The sequence below is a fragment of the Lissotriton vulgaris genome, chromosome 9 (genome assembly GCF_964263255.1).
Source record: "Lissotriton vulgaris chromosome 9, aLisVul1.2, whole genome shotgun sequence".
NCBI lineage: Eukaryota > Metazoa > Chordata > Amphibia > Caudata > Salamandridae > Lissotriton > Lissotriton vulgaris.
Window position 1 is genome coordinate 971,353,701 of NC_141697.1, and position 16,890 is coordinate 971,370,590.

Below are 16,890 nucleotides of genomic sequence, written 5' to 3' on the forward strand. Positions count from 1 at the left end.
TTTTGAAGGAAGAAAATGCTACCACTGCAAGTTGGGTCCAGGGTCTAAGGTAAGGAACGGCAGAAGACAGCTGCTTCACCTGACCCTACGACGTTCAGGCTCGGTTTGCTCCTGTTCTCCAGTATGAGTATGTGTCTGCATGACCGGCTTTAAACCTCACCTGTGATTCTGGCTCCCCCCCCTGCCTAGCCTTTCACCTTCTCCTCCAGCCTCCTGAGCTCTGACATTTGCTATTTATCTACCTTCCCAATTCAGTGGTCGTTGCCAAGGGATCTGGAATCTGATAGGCCTAAATCACTTCCGCTTCTTGACTTGTCGGTGTATGTGTTTATTTAACCCGAGAAAGTGAAACCTCGATGCCTGACGGTACCAGCTGATGGCCTGCATGGGTGGCGAACACCTGGCCCTGTTCCCATGAGCAATGAAAATGAACACTGTGTGTATAAGCCCTGAGACACGTGCGTCTGAGCTGTTGATGCGAAGACAGCAGGTAACAGAGAGTCTCTAAGCAAGGGAGGCACTTAGGAGAGTAGTGACGAAAATCATGACATGGTAAACAGTGTGACTGGCTGCCCTCGAGCCTGCAACAGGCCTTCATCTGGCACCTGAAAATAGGCTACCAGACCAGTGAGACCTTTGTCAGTGAACAGCCTCTGCAAGGGGCTTTTTTTCTTCTTCAAGGTCCAGGAAAGACCTAGGATTCTGATTTAAGTTCAGCTTTTGCCTTTCAGGAGAGAAACGTGTGACCCTGTGTGTGGCAAGAGGCTCAACCTTGACTTGAAGGACAAAGAGCAAGGCCCAGCAGTGTCATCTTACAGTCTTTGGGGCCCCTGGCAAGACATATTTTGCGGGGAAATTACATTGATTTACTATAAGGAACCAAACTCAAAAGCAAACACACACACACTGGAACCCTCTAAGACTGACAAGAAATAGTTTCAGAGTATGGCACAAATGAAAACCGAAATGATTGTGCCTGGCCTCCTTTCTTATGTTAATGTAAATGCACAACTATTTTATAAGCACTGCTTAAATCTAATTTAGCCTGTTTCTAAATGCTGCCAACTTTAGAAAACCACCGGAGCTTGGACACAGACACATAAATGGATTCTGAAAGATCACACACTTTAGTTACACTAGAGAAAACAAGAAAAGCACTTTTGATTTTGTGAAAATACAGGCAATGTCTTAGTTTTCTACCTTTCTTCTCGTTTCTATTGGCTTGATTTGCCATTTGTTTCCCCTTGTCCTATTCCTGCATTATTCCTGCTTTTCTATGGGGATGACATATCTAATCAAGGAAAAAACATTTTGGGATTGGGCCCTATACTCTGATTATAAGACCGTCTTTACCACTCAGAAAATATTAATTCCAAAGTTAGTGTTCATGTACATTTTGAAAATATGCAGTTTGTAATATCTATAACGAAAAAGGTTACATAATCAATCAATCAATCAATCAAAGCATTTGTATAGCGCGCTACTCACCCGGAGGGTCTCAAGGCGCTTGGGGAGGGGGGTAAAACAGCAGGGTTGTAAATAAGTGTTATGTTATCAGCATTAGAATTGGCCATTTCTGCCTCACAGATGTTTCAGTAGTACATGCTTGGCTTTCTTCACAGTTTGGGCTTTCCACAGACAAAAGCAACAGTAGTCAATTGTTTTTTGATGGGTCTATGGACCTATAGATTTGTTCTGTGTTGTCCTTAGTGACTGTACCTGTTGGATTAAAGGACCATTACAGTGTTGCAGTTGAGTTTCCACCGACTCTTTGCAGTTTATATTTTGGGTGGTTGAGGGTGTGAGTGAGCTATACAACTTTTACATTTATGTCATTCACTGAGGTTGAGCAATTGTCTAAGGTTCAGTCAGTTGTGTGTGGGATGCTGAATTCAGCACCAGAGCATAATAGGATGGAATGTATGAAGCTCTGTGGTTATACTGAATAAGCAGCTACCTATGTTATGCCATCTATTAATGTAATAACTGCACTTTCACAATTGCTTTATTAACCTTCCTGCTTTCTCAAACTTGCTTTGAAAATGCACAATTTTTCTACTTTTTGTTCAAAATTTTCTTAGGGGGGTAATCCCCCCAAACCCCCAGTTTTGGGGTTCGGGCTTGCACGCTGCGGTCGCTCGCTACGCTGTAGTATGCTAATCACTTGGCGCCCCACCATTTTCAAATGTCACCCACCGCCCCTGGGGAAGCATGGGCCCTAATATAAGCCCAAAAATTGGCCTTTAGTCCTGCCTCACCCTCCAAGTCCACTATTAAAAGATAGCCATAACAAGCGTGCAGCCAGCTTCTCAGAGACTTGGGCACCAGTGCCATTGTAGCAGCTGCACCAGTGATGCTGTTTTCAAGGCATGTAGGAACTTGCACTGGAAACCTCAAAGAGTACTTGTATGCAAAGCTGTATCTGTTCTGGGGCTGGTCTTGGCATCGGTGTCCCTGCCTTAGAATAAAAGAATGTGCAGGTGTTAGGATTCGAATGGTATGTTAGGAGAGGATTCAAACGTCTAAAATCTACTGCAGGTGGGCACTGGTATCTCTAGAGGGGTGTCAGATGGGACCCATGCCCAGCTCCATTTGTGTTGTCACGAGTTCCCCTCACAGGTGTATTGCTTTACTCAGATCGTGATTAGGCATGGGAGGCCTTTACATTACACCAGCGTACATTGCGCAATACTGCAAATTTCATGTTTCACTTGTTACACAAAATTCTTGAAATTATGCCGTGATGCCTTTTTGTGCAACTACAAACCATTTGTGGTAAAAATTTACAGCAAATGCGCCATCCATGGTAAAAATGTACAGAACATGTGTAATTTTACGTAATTTTGGTTATATTTGATGTAACTAAGCAAAAGCAAACTACAGGAATTTGCACATCTCTAACCACAATCCTTTCTTGGTTTGGTGTATATCTGCTCAATTGTTTTTTTAAGATATATACTTTTTTTAAAGTTTCTAAGCGGGCTTTAAAGTGTTAACACTGGAATATGTGCCATTTTAACTTACATGTCAAGCCTCCTGAATCATGTCAATTACATTAATAATTTTTTCACAAAATGTGTTTAGCTGGATTAGAACTGAAAACATTTTTACCCACCATCTTTTTTAAAGTTTTAGAAGCTTTGTTGAAATAACTTCACCAGATAACATAGGGCAAAATAAGCAATATATAATAATAAACATATGTGATAAAGAACATGCCAAATACAGAGCAGAAAGCTGTTTTCGATTTTAGGAAATACAAGGGAAAGGAAGAGGGGGAAGGAAAGGAAAGGGAAGACATAAGTTAAGCTTTAAAATTAAAGATAAAACTGCCAATAAATACTCATTAGAATAAATACCATTAACCTATTTTCCATGAAAATTCACAATATGAAGGGTAATACAAATAGAAGAAGGCAAAGAAACAAAAAGAAAAACTAATGGAGGTTGAACATTTTCTGACCGGGTAAGAGAGATCTGAGAGATAGAGATGTTATTTAAATAAACAGTCAGGGGTAACCAAAATAGATCTCCATATATCTGAGGGTTACAACAGGAGGCGAAAGTAATGTCCAATCTATGATAATGGCATACAGTATTCCACCAGGATTTGACAGTGAGTTCATTTGAGCATTTCCAATTAAGTGTGATTTGTTGAAAAGCTAAAGCTAACATAAGATCCAACAGCCCACATGAGGGATTAAATCAAGGGATTCTGATAGACTACCCATGAACAAGAGGGTATGTGAAAAGGGAATGTTTAGATTCAAAACCTTTTTAAACCAAGTCCAAATTTGTGACCAAAAGGAAGCTAAAGGAGGGCATGAAAGCAGAAGTTGGTAAAGGTCAGCTAAGGGATGGTCACAGGACAAGCAAGATTGTTATTACAGTGTGTAAAATTGGCAATGGAAATGGGAGTAAAATAAAGTCTGTGATAGAGAAAGAACATAGATTAAGTAGTCAAGACCATATTTTGCGCCAATAGTCAGTGCTCCATTCACAACCGAAATCAGTCTCCCAGGCAAGTTCCATATTAGTCTTAGAACGTCCTGGGGTAGTGGAGTTGAGATATTTGTATGTAAGGGAGGCAGTTGGGGACACAGATAGAATTGTAAGAAGGGGCTCTTGAATAGATAGGAAAGTCTCAGAAGGAAGGGAGTAAAAAGCTTCCAAAATAGCTTTCATAAGCAATGAGAACTTGTGTAGGAACGAACGAGGACATTTGAAGTTGGTTTAGAATTGGGGAAAAGAAGAAGGAGAAGTACCATCAAAGATATCCTGAATCCAGACGATACCTCTAGATCACCAGGAACCCCAAAATAAAGATCTAATATTAATGGTAAGAAAACGGTTATGCCAAATAGGAGAGCATAAAAATGTATTCCTAGAGATATTCTTTGGTTGACAATAAGGTCTCAGTAATGAGCAGGTGTGTTTGAATAATGGAAGAGAAGTGAGATTCGTTTTGGCAGTAAAAGCCAAAACCTCCAGGAAAGAAAAGGGGGAACAAAGGCGGCGTTCCATACTTACCCATAAAGGGGTGAAAGAGGAAGTATTTGCTTGAAGCCAGTAAGAAGCTTGTCTAAGGCAAAATGCTTTATGATAAAATCTAAAATTTGAGAAATTGACCCCATCTATGGGTCTTGATTGTCTAACATGAGATAAAGAGATTCTGGATTTTTTATTGTTCCATAAAAATTGGATAGTACAGAGTCAAGTTTTTTTTAAATAAAAAGATGGAATATGAACCAGAATCATTGAATGAATATATAACAGAATTGGAGTAATCCTCATCTTAATAGAGTCTAGATGTCCCCACCAAGAACGAAACAAAGGGTTCCAGGAGGAAAGAAGTTTGGAGATCCGTTTCATGAACTTCCTTCATATTAATTTAAATCGACTCCAAGATAGAATTAGTAAACCATAACCCCAAATATTTAAGTTTGGAACTATTCCAATGGAATCCAGTTGGTTCAAAATGAACAAAATACCAAAAGGTTCAAGGCAGCAGACTAGGTCAAGCACTACTAGTTCTGTATTTCTAAATTCTGGGTGGTGCAAACTTCTTCCTACACCTGCTACCAATAGGTGTTTAAGTCAAAGATACAAAAACATAAGATGGAAGGTGCACACAATTAGAGTCCAAAGGAAGGATAGTGTATTGTATATCTTCTTCTTTATTTAACAGTTTTTTTCAAATACATGCACAGCCAACGCGTTTCGTTCCATTAGCCTTGTGGAACTTCGTCAGGGCGAATTGATTCAATTTTGGAGTTAGTCAATCTATTCAGACCCACCGTGTGGATCAGACAGCAACTGACACTGGGTCTTCAAAGGCATGTAACCTTCGTATATTCAGAGATGGTGTTCAAACTGGATACGAGTGGGTAAGCCCAGTGGATATTCCAATGCTATATCCAGCAGTATTCAGAGTATTAGAGGACTAGGTATGCAGTCTCGTGGCGGCGTCCCGAGACTGCATACGAAAATTGAGCACCCGACTACAGGTGCTCGGTGGTTATTACCACGAACACCGCGTTATACTACGGACCGGTGTCCTCTACATCTTCATGTTATGCCCGTACCGGAGTTGGACATTAGAAAGAAGAGTAAGAAATTTTCCTTGCGAAAACTAGACTCCCTGGCGAACGTTCGCACCACCTTGAATAATCTTTATACCTAGTCCATATCCACTGGGCTTACCCACTCGTATCCAGTTTGAACACCATCTCTGAATATACGAAGGTTACATGCCTTTGAAGACCCAGTGTCAGTTGCTGTCTGATCCACACGGTAGGTCTGAATAGATTGACTAACTCCAAAATTGAATCAATTCGCCCTGACGAAGTTCCACAAGGCTAATGGAACGAAACGCGTTGGCTGTGCATGTATTTGAAAAAAACTGTTAAATAAAGAAGAAGATATACAATACACTATCCTTCCTTTGGACTCTAATTGTGTGCACCTTCCATCTTATGTTTTTGGTTCAAAATGAAGTTTAGAACAAAATGTTGTTATAGGGAGAATCTGTTTTATCCGAATTCATTTATAACCGGATACTGCCGAAAAATCTGAAATGTCTTGTAATAATGGGGGATAGAAATTTCTGGATCAGAAATAAAGAGTAAAATGTCATCCACATAAGCAGAGAGCTTCAGGTGTTGATCTGCACATGAGAAACCAGAGATAATGGTATTATTGCAAATGTGAGCCAGAAAAGGTTCAAGGGAAAGAATAAAAAGGAGCAGAGATAGAGCGCAACCCAGTCTAACTCCCCGATGAAGTGAGAAACTATTTGAAACGAGAACGTTGACTATACTGGAGGCAGTCGGGCTATATAAAGGAAAGAAACTAGGAAAATGAATTTAGAGTCGAAACCATGCCAACGAAAAGATTTGAATGAAAAAGACCATTCCACTCTATCAAAAGCTTTTTCTGCGTAAATAGATATTGCAGCCAAAGAATCGGATAAAGGAGATGCTTTATTTAGAACAATAAAGAATAAGCGAGAATTGTCAGAAGTTAATCTGCCCTTGACAACTCCACATTGTTCTAGACCAATTAAATGGGGTATTAATGATCCAAGACGCATCGCCAATAGCTTAGCAAATTTTTTATAGTCCACATTTACCAGGGTGATAGGGCGATCGTTTTCACAACGTTTGGGATCCTTACCATCTTTATAAATGAGACAAATAAAGGGTTCCAAAACAGTGCCACTCGCCTTTCCAGTAGACCAAAAGTATTGAAAGAGATTAAAGATGTTGGGCAGTAAACAGTGTGAAAAATGTCAATGAAATTCTACTGAAAAACGATCTAGGCCAAGGGATTTATTCTTCTTTAATGAGTTAAGAGGATTAGCAATTTCCTGAAGTGAAACATCTGAATCCAGGGAAGTAAAGTCAAGATTAGTGGAGATAAGAGAAGGAATAGTACTTAAATAAGAGTCAATAGGAAAATTTGATGTAGGAGCTTCTGAGGTGTATAAGTGATATAAAAAGTTGTAAATTCATCTAGGATTTTTTGGTCTTTAAAAAGATGCTTCCCATCAGCTTATTGAATAGAATCTATCAGTTGTCTCTCCTTCCTAGATTTGAGATAATTAGCTAAAAGTGATCTAACCTTATTACGACCCCCATAATATCGGGTACTACTGGAAAGAAGAATAGATGAAGCGTTATCAGTAGATATCTTATTAGACTCTAATTTAGCACAAACAAGTTCCTGTACAATAGAGTTAGATGAGGAACTGTACAATTTCTGTTCTAGGCGCTTAATATTGGTTAATAGAGCCTTAAGCTGAGTCAGGTTACATTTCTTTTTCTTAGCCACAAAATCAATAATAAAACCACGGGCAGTATGTTTAAAGGTGTCCCATAATAAAGCAGGGGAAGGAGAAGGATCTTCATACAAAGAAAATAATTATTCCACAAAGGAAGTGAAAGAAGATGAGAATACCGGATCCTGTAAAAGAAAATTAATAAATCGCCATCTAGAAGATCTGGGCTGGGAACGGAGCAAATTAAAATCAACAATCACCAGGGTTTGGTCTGAAATTAAAATGGGTTTGATTGAAGAGGAAATTAGATTTTGAGCTAAAGATTTAGATAGGAAAATCTAATCTAATCGGGATAAGGAACCATGTGGAGGAGAGAAAAAGGAAAATTCTGATTGATCTGGGTGTTAAAGTCTCCAAGCATCTACCAGATGAGTCTGTGTAATAGTGCTATGAAACTGTTTGTGAGATTTATGTGGAATGGAGGGTACATGTGATTTGCGATCAATAAAAGGGCCCATAACCTGGTTACAGTCGCCTCCAAGGATAAAAAAATCATCTTTATATTGCATACATTTACTAGTAATAGCAGTCCAGAAAGTAAAATCTGGTTGGGTCGGACCATAAACAATAAAAACAGTTAAAGAAATAATATTAATAAGTAAGTAAATCCATCTGCCTTCAGCATCAATTTCAAGAAATAACAGAACATTGCAATTTTTAATGAACTAAAATAATAACACTGTTCTTTTTTGTATTTGAAAGAGAAACGAAAACAAAACCGACCCAGTTATGCTTAAGCTGAAGGGCCTCAGTTTCTGATAGATGAGATTCTTGTAATAAAACTAAATCAGGATTGTAAGAGGCTAAATGCGAAAGAATCCTCTGCCTCTTTGTAGGATTATTGAAACCTTTACAATCCATGTGACAACTCTGAATGAAAAACAATAAACATATACATAAAACAATGGAATTAACAATGGAAGAGTATAAGGAAAGTAATAGGCAAAGCCAGAATATAGAATAAGGATATCTTAGGAGGAGAGAGGGAAAGGAAAAAAGAAGTATGAATAAGAAGAGACAGTACATGTCAATTGATGACTGTAATAAGTACCTTTACGGAGAAACACAAAGGAAAATATGAGAAGCTTGAACGGACAACAGGAATGGCACACCTAACAAAGGGCAGCGAACCACGCCGGGACATCAATAAAAACAGATAATGGGACAGAAACATGAGCTCAGTACAAAATTAGGATCCACAAAACCTGAAAGAGAATCAAAAGTTATGTAAATAAAAAGTAATAAGAAGGCAGTACAACCTGTTACAGTAAAAACAAAAGCAAGTACAGTTTAAACATAGTAGATTATTCATTAAAGTCAAGTTTGGGGAGGAGAACCAGCAATCTCCATCGAAGAAGGAGAATGAGAGTGAATTAATTTTCTGAGATCTGCAGGGTCCTCGAATGTAGAAGTTGTATTCAAAAAGTTAACTTTAAAGAGGCAAGGATGAAAAAATCCATAGCAGGCCCCCAGGGATCAAAGAACAGGACGAAGATCCAAAAATTCCTTTAGACATTTGGCGGTAGCTGAAGAAACGTCTTGAGAAATAAATAATTTTGTGCCCTTCCAATTTAGTTGCTTCTTGGATTTGGCCACATTCACGATTTGTAGAAGATCTGTGAATTGCAGAAACAAGATTACACCAAGAGGTTTAGATGGAATGGATGAAGAAGATAAGCGTGGACGAAGTCTATGCGTTCTTTGAATATTTAATTTGCTTGAAGTAGGAGGATCCAAGAGCTGTGGGAGAAATGCGGTAAAGAAAAAAAAAGGATCTTCCCCTCAAGGCCTTCAGGAAGACCATACAGGTGAAGGTTGTTGCAAAATTTCTCTTTTCAAGGTCTTCAGCCGATTTCCTCAGTTGCAGGACCTCCCTCTCCAATGAAGAAATTCTGGAGGATGCGTCCTGTACATCGCTAATTTGTTGTTCCACCACCAAAATGAGGGAATCAATGGATGGCCATTTGACATTTAAAATCTGCAGACAAGAGTTTGTTTCTTCAACAAATGGTCTTAAAGCACGAATTTCCTCCAGGACCATTTCTAGAGAGACTGGAGAAACAGATTTTGGAGGAGAAGGAGGATCATGTTTGATTCTCTTGATGGTGGTCAGGGCTGTTGTGATTGGACACCATAATCGACACAGCTGCAGGGTGACATTTCACCGTTTGTGGTAGTTCCTCAGAAGGCTGAGAGGAATTGTAGGAGAGCACAGAGTAAACAGTGCACGACAATGATTCGCTGGATTTAGAATTTTCGGAGGAGTGCAATAGCTTTTTTCATCTACCGATGAGAAGAGTAACCAGGAATCAAGAAATCAGGCTTGTCCAATAGCGCACCTATAATTCAAAAAACACTCCACAGAAGAACAAATTTGTATTAAGTATGTGGGTCTTCCAACAAGATATAAGCATTAGCCAAGAATGTTGCTATGTAATAGGCAAAAAAGAGCAGAATTTGATAGTTCCAGGAGCATTACGACAAAAAATGTGAGGAGAATATAGAAAAAATGAAAATTCAAAATGGCGGCCGCCAAAAAACAGAGAGCGTCACCTGAAGAAAATATGCATTATTCCTAAACCATGGCAGACAATTAAGGTAGCCTTGTGTGGAGGAGGAAATTAGATTCATGAAAATGCCCCCAATATGCAGGAAACGGCAAAATTACCGCTGTAATGACAGCCGTGATGTCTGTTGCGGAGTGGAGCTCCGGGGTCAGGCGGCCATCTTGGGTCACGGTGCGCGTGACTCCCCTTTATGCACCCTCTTGAAACTCACGAGACTGCCCCAACTTGTGAGCCATGGATGGCAAACCTCAAAAGTGACCGTCCTCAGGGTAGTGGTCTGAGGCACCAACTCCCTCAGACCCTTCGTGCTAATCCAAACTATGGCTCCTTCAGGAAACAGCTGAAAGCCTTTCTTTTCAGTAAATAGACACTCTGGCTCCTTCCATTTCAAGATAGATTGCTATTTAGCGCCGAGATGCTCCAGGGTGATTGTGCGCTTAATAAAACCTAACCTAACCTAGACACACAGAAAATACAAGATAAATCCCAAGCTTGCAAGCTCCAATTTTAGGTACTGGATGCAACTGAAGTTTGTGTCTGACTTGCGAGCTGCTTCTAACTCGCACGTTCAAGGTAGTCTAAATAAAAAATAAAAAAAAACACAAGCAATGCCAAACACTATAATATGTGCCTGGCTTTGCTTGGAAGGCAGGAGTTGTGGTGCAGGCCCTGTTCCCAACAGCTGCTGTGCACCTCCCATTGCAGGTGGGATGAAGGGCCTGGTGGCGGCCACATAGAACAGAGAATCTTGAAGTCATTTCCTCCATGCTGTTTGTCCAATATACAATAAGCACTAGCTGTTAGCACCAATCGCATCAGTGCCAGCACGATTAATGTGCTAGACACTGTCATTGAATGTCAGATCTCAAGAAAAGCACACATGTTGTTGTGTTACTTTGGAAGCTTTCAAACATGTTTCCATCTAAACTGTGAAGGACTACACATAAGAAAAGGCCCAGTTACACTCAATTTTGCTTTGCTACAGGTTTTTACCAGAGGGCTCCCTTTGAGGCCATTGAAAGCATGAAGTCTCCTTCTGCTTCATCTTTAACCAGGAACCACTCAAAAGATATTTGATTTAAATACCCAGTAGAGAAAGTTGCAATGCGTGCACACTGCAGCGGTAAGTAAACTGACCAATGCAAACATATTGCAGAATTTCTCAATCTGTGCAGGTTGGGGCATTGTGGAAAATTTACACTCACTGCACCATTTGTGCTTGTTGGTACATGGAGAAAACTGGGAAATGTGTGCAAACAGAGGCATCATCAAAACTCACCAATTTGTGAATAGAAGTAGACAGTTGGAATTCAACATGTTCTTATAAAGGAGTTTTGGAATTCGGACATATTCGCCTTTCAGGACTTTGCAGAATTTGCCCTAAGTGATCATACTAGAGTATTTCAGAAATCAGAGGTTGTGTGCAAATGGATGCATTCTTGAAACTCAGCAATGAGTGTTTACTGGGCACTGTCGAATTACCCAGTAAATTCTAAATTGCAGTGTGAAGAATTGGCAATATGTGCGGATGCTGGACAATGGCAGCTTCTTACTTGGTGTTTTACAGCGACATTATATTCTGTTATTTAGGATGATACACTGTATCATTTTGTGCTGACTACTGCTATTGTGTGCTAATGACGTAATGGGAGAATGGAGTTTGGGACAATGAAGTGTGCGCGGCCGCTATTAAATGAAAGCACAGCATGGGCGCTTTTACAAAAAAAACATCTGTTTGTCAACTTGACAAACAGATGCTTTTTTGTCAAATTGCCCCATGCCGTGGTTGCACTTTAATGTTGGCCATTCCCCTTTCTTTAGACGCGGCTTGTCTAAAGAAAGGGACGCAGCCCCCATAAATGTGAAAGCGCTGCATGGGCGCTATGAAACAAAAAATATTTCCAAAGCAATAGGTCTCGCATTTGTGAGAGTATACGTTATTGCATTGCCAATAGCTTGAACTCTCGCAAATGCAAGACCTATTGCATTGCAAATACTTGTTTCTGGAGGGGATGGGGTTGTACTTTGAGTGTGGTCTGATATGCATCTTGTTTTGAGCAGGCGAGGTCTTCTTCACTCTGGAGCCACATGCTACCGGAGTGACATCACAGTTAAGGATAAAGTTGTAAGGATAAAGTTGTCCCAGCCCTGGCACTGAAATTCTGTGTCACATTGAATCCACTCCCACACACCCCCACAGCACAGTAAACTGGCCTGAGTGACTCCGGAGGGGGGTCCCTGCATGTACTTTGCAGCACCCCCCATGAAGTTTTGTTATGCCAATGCAGTGCATTTTGCGTGCAGAGTTTGTATTTAGGTTCACCCTCCACCCCTTTGAGGAGCATGGTGTGGTGTGGCTGCACATCATCACTACACAATAGCTGCTGATGGCATCACAGGTTGACAGGTGACAGACAAGCCTGCCATGCTGAGGGCACAGGCCACACTAGCTGCTATTTAACCTAGCAGTCACTAACATTGAACCCTACGTGAAGCAGGGGCTCACTTGCAGAGTATTTGGGTTGGGTGATTTGTTAAGAAGTGCCCCAGTTTTCCTCCACTGCACTCTGATGGTGCTCTTTGATGTCCCGGGCATCTGGACATACATTACTACACTAGAGTGATCCGTTGATATAAGAAGTTTGGAAATCTTTCTCTTATCCTCCTGTGCGAGCTGAGGTTGGGTTTTTCACAGTACAACATGTCAGGTGCTTAGAAATGAGGAGTAGTGGTACATTTGAGGAGAATGCCTCCTGGACAAAAAAGCCAGGAAGCATTGTAGGAGAAAATAGTGGTTAGCTGTATGTGCTCCTACTGCAGTCTTGATAAAGGAAGAGACCTCATGGCACATGAGGAAGTGGTGAGTGCTTTCAGAGCAAAGTGCATTTGGTCACTAGGACCCTGCAGAAGACATGAGGGGAGGGAACTAGCCACCAGACACCACTTCCGTCAGATTAGAGGGAACAGGCATTATCTATACACCCCACAAGGTGGAAGGAAGTGCCTGCATGCACTATGCAAAGAGAGAGGAGGATAAAGAAACAATAATCCACCTACTGGTCTCCTGTGTGTTGTTTTTGGGTGGGGACCAAGTGGGCGCAACATCTGGCGACAAAGGGAAACATGCACCACGTCCCTGTGAGCTGCAAGCACAATGGAACCAGGAGCCCACCCTGCCAAAAGAAATGAAGAGTGGAAAGAAGAGCAAAAGCGCTCATGGGCAACATCAAAAAGGCCGTCCAACGTCCCGAGTTGGTGCAGATCTCAGTGGGTCAAGTACTGTGCAAAACACTGGGGGGCAGATTTATGTTAAGTGGCGCATCCCGAGGGATGCGCCAGTTAACATGCGCCACAGTGCGCCACAGCTACGCCACCCATTGTGCGTCGCATTTATGATGCGGCGCACCATGGGGCAAAAACGGCACAGATGCGTCACGCATCTGTGCCGTAAAAGTGACGCATTGCTGGAGTTGCGTCGCAAGTGCGACGCAGCTCCAGCAATGCTCTGGGGGGGCCTATTCTTTCAATGCTGCCTCAAGCCTTACGCCTGCATCAAGCAGGCGCAGGGTTTTGACGCAGCATTGCCCTGAAAGTGACTGAGTGAAATCTCATAGATTTCACTCAGCCACTTTCAGGAGGCGTTCCTGCGCAGGAACGCCCCCCCTGCGCAGGAACGCCTCCTCATGGCGCAGTGCTGTACAACGTGACGCATCTCCTAGATGCGTCACGTTGTAAATAGGGCGCAGGGATGCGCCACGTTTCCGCGCCGTTGCGTCACGCAACGTCGGCGTAAACGTGGCGCAAGCCCTTCATAAATCTGCCCCATTGAGACTACCGCAACACCCTGCACAGCGCCCAGTAAGATGCTCGGCAGAACTAGAGATGAGAAGAACAAGCAGAACAAGGTTGCAGCAACTTAAAGCAAAAGTGCCACCTGAACACAGCAACATTTCTGAAAGAGTTCAAGAGGCATAGACGAAGATGAAACAATACGCCGACGCATCGTGTCATGCCACAGCATGTGAATTGAAGCAAGATGATCTAGTACTTGTGCGCCAACAGCAAACAAGGGAGTCAACATTCCTTTCTCGAGTGAACCGCTAATGATAACAAACTTGAAAGGGCCCAATATAACAGCAGCGTCAGGACCTTACCTCATCACAAGAAAAAGTTACCACTTCAAAGGATTCAAAACCTAAGACAATGAGGAAGGAGAGACAGCACCAAGGAACAAAGCAAATATCATAAAAGACGAAGCTGAGGAAGGCGTGGAAGGAGCACCTCACAGCAGCGAAGAACTGGACAGACCTGGAGCAGGGGGGGTACAATGTGAGTGCTTTGTTTCTTGATTGTTTTTTTTTCTTTCCTCTTCTTTTCCTCTTTTCTTTTCTGTTTGTTTTGCTTCTTATCAGTTTTGTTTCTCTTTGTACTTTTTTTCCCTTTACCACAAAAGGAGGAGATGTCGGAGCAAAGTGAAGGTGGGCACTAGAACCCTGCACAGGACAAAAGGGGAGGGATTTAGCTACCAAACACCACTTCTGGTCAGGAAGAGGGGATGGGGCATTATCTATACAGCCCATGAGGAGGAAGGAAGTGCCTGCATGCACTGCGCCGAGAGAGAAGAATAAAGAAATCAAAATCCACCTACAAGTCTAGTGTGTGTTCCTCGTGGGTGGGGACCAAGTGGGAGATGACAAGTGCCAATTTCAGAGACATAAGATAGCACTGAGTATCATTAGCTGGACCGTCACTGTCCGGAGGTGCTATCCCTGCTGTGCTTTGCATCTTCACCTGACTTGGAACTGGCCTATGCGAGACATCCTGCGATGACAATTCCATGTACATATGCCCCTCAATTTCCAACAATCCTGATGCTATGTGCTTCATGGAACAGACTAATTTGCATGTAGCCAGGTTCTGAGCTGGGATGGTGCAGTGAGCTAAAAAACGGTGATGGATCAAGCCTTGATCTTTGGACTGGGTAAGAGTGGTCTGCTTAATTCAGACACTCTGTTCATCACCACCCCCTTTTCTGAATCGCTATGTGCTTCAAGACACGGCATCCTGGTAAAGCCTCTTTTTGTATAAGGAAGGAACATGTTCATCCATATATGTAATACTATTGTAATCATGCTGTGCACATTGTCAATCTGCCCTTTCTTGTTAAGTTTCTAGTAATTCCTTCACACCTCCTTGTGAAGAACTATCCTCACAGCATCCAACTTTGCAACACAAATCATCAGTTCAGAGGACTTTCCTCTGAGATGGAGCCCTTATCCCTGAGAACTGGACTTGCAGGGAATAAAATACCTAATTCTCCGTTACCAGCACAGGTATCCCGATGGGAAGAGTGCATCCTGCACGTCTAGATGGCCTGGTTGCACTGTGCCTACCCTAATATGGTTCCTCATTCTATACATCTTCAGCAACCGACCCCTCTTATTGTGCTGGCAAAGGCCTCAGAGTAGTCAATGGAGGCAAGGACATGTTCCTTCTCCTTTTGAAGGATTGTTATACGGTTGGGTTCCACTCTACCGACTTACTCCGGAACTCTTGGCCAATTAATCTTTGTTGCCTGCTGAGAAGTGCAGGAGGGAGAAGCAACTCATTTACACCATCTAGTAAACTTTAGATAAGGGCATGACTCCGAAGAATCACTGACTCTGAAGTTCAAATTATTTGGTTTAAAAAAAAGCCAAAAATAACTGGACATACAAACACCTCAGAACGAGGTGATACAAGTACAAAGGAACTAATACAAATCCAAACCTACGAGCGAGAATAAATCTTTGAAGCAGGAAAAGAATGACAATTTCCAGAAAGCAGGCAATGATTGCCCCTACATCAAGGTCCGTCTTCATCTGCGATTGATAAGAGAAAATCATTAGTCTATCCCTACACTACCACTACCGTGACATCCCTACTTAACATTTCCCAGGGAAGATCAGGAAAAAGGTGTCAGCGCGTGAAGACTTCCTAAGAAGTACACTCATGTTGTATGGGTCAAGTAGCCAAAGCTACAGAGCTCTAAGATGCTCCTTCCCTCTCCTTCAATCTCCTCACCTCTTCTCCTGTCTCCACCCTTGGGGCACTGACCCTAATTCAAAATGCAAAAACACAAAACACGCCCAGTGTTGCATCAGGATCACCTCATCCTCCTGGACACTTCTCATAGGTGATTTTCCATTGAGTCTCAGTACTTCCAGCTTCTGACTCCGTAACCTTGATTCCCAGGCCTCCTCCAGCGTGAAAGGACACTGTCTCCCAATTATCAGCATTTCTCATAGGAAAGTAACCTCTCCTCCCCAGGCCTAACTCTTAAAACAAAAGGCGTTATTCTAACTAATAGTTGACTTTCTCCACCTGCAACAGAAACCTGGGAAAGAACAAATCCAACATGCACATGAATTTCAACCTACCCCTCTGCTAGAGCCATCAGGGAAATTACATTTCAGGCTTACAGAAATCGGCCAACATAAGAATAACTAAGGCACATGCAGCCTGATTCATCAAAGGTAATTGCGCTCGCAAAGGGCCAGATTCTGAGAATCTGGCCCTTTGCGAGTGCGATTTTTGCATTTGGGATTCATCATCCCAAATGCAAAAATCGCTATTACCGAAATCGCATATTTGCGAGGAATTGGATTTAAGGAATCTCTAATAGAGATTCCTTAAATGCAATTCATCAACCAATTAGAATTTGCGAAATCGCAATAATTGGTCGCAATTTACCACCAAGTCTGACTTGGTGGTTAATTGCGAAAAAAGAGTAAAAAGCACTTTAGTGCATTTTTTTCTTTTGCATGTTACACACACACATGTCCTTTGGACATGTGTGTGCGCAACACCTGTTCAAATGTGCATTTAAGGGGTGCTACAGGGTGTCCTTTGGACACCCCTGGCACCCTTCAAATCGCTATCTTATTTGCGATTAGCAAATTGCTAATCGCAAATAAGGAATACTCCCCATTCATTCCTATGGGC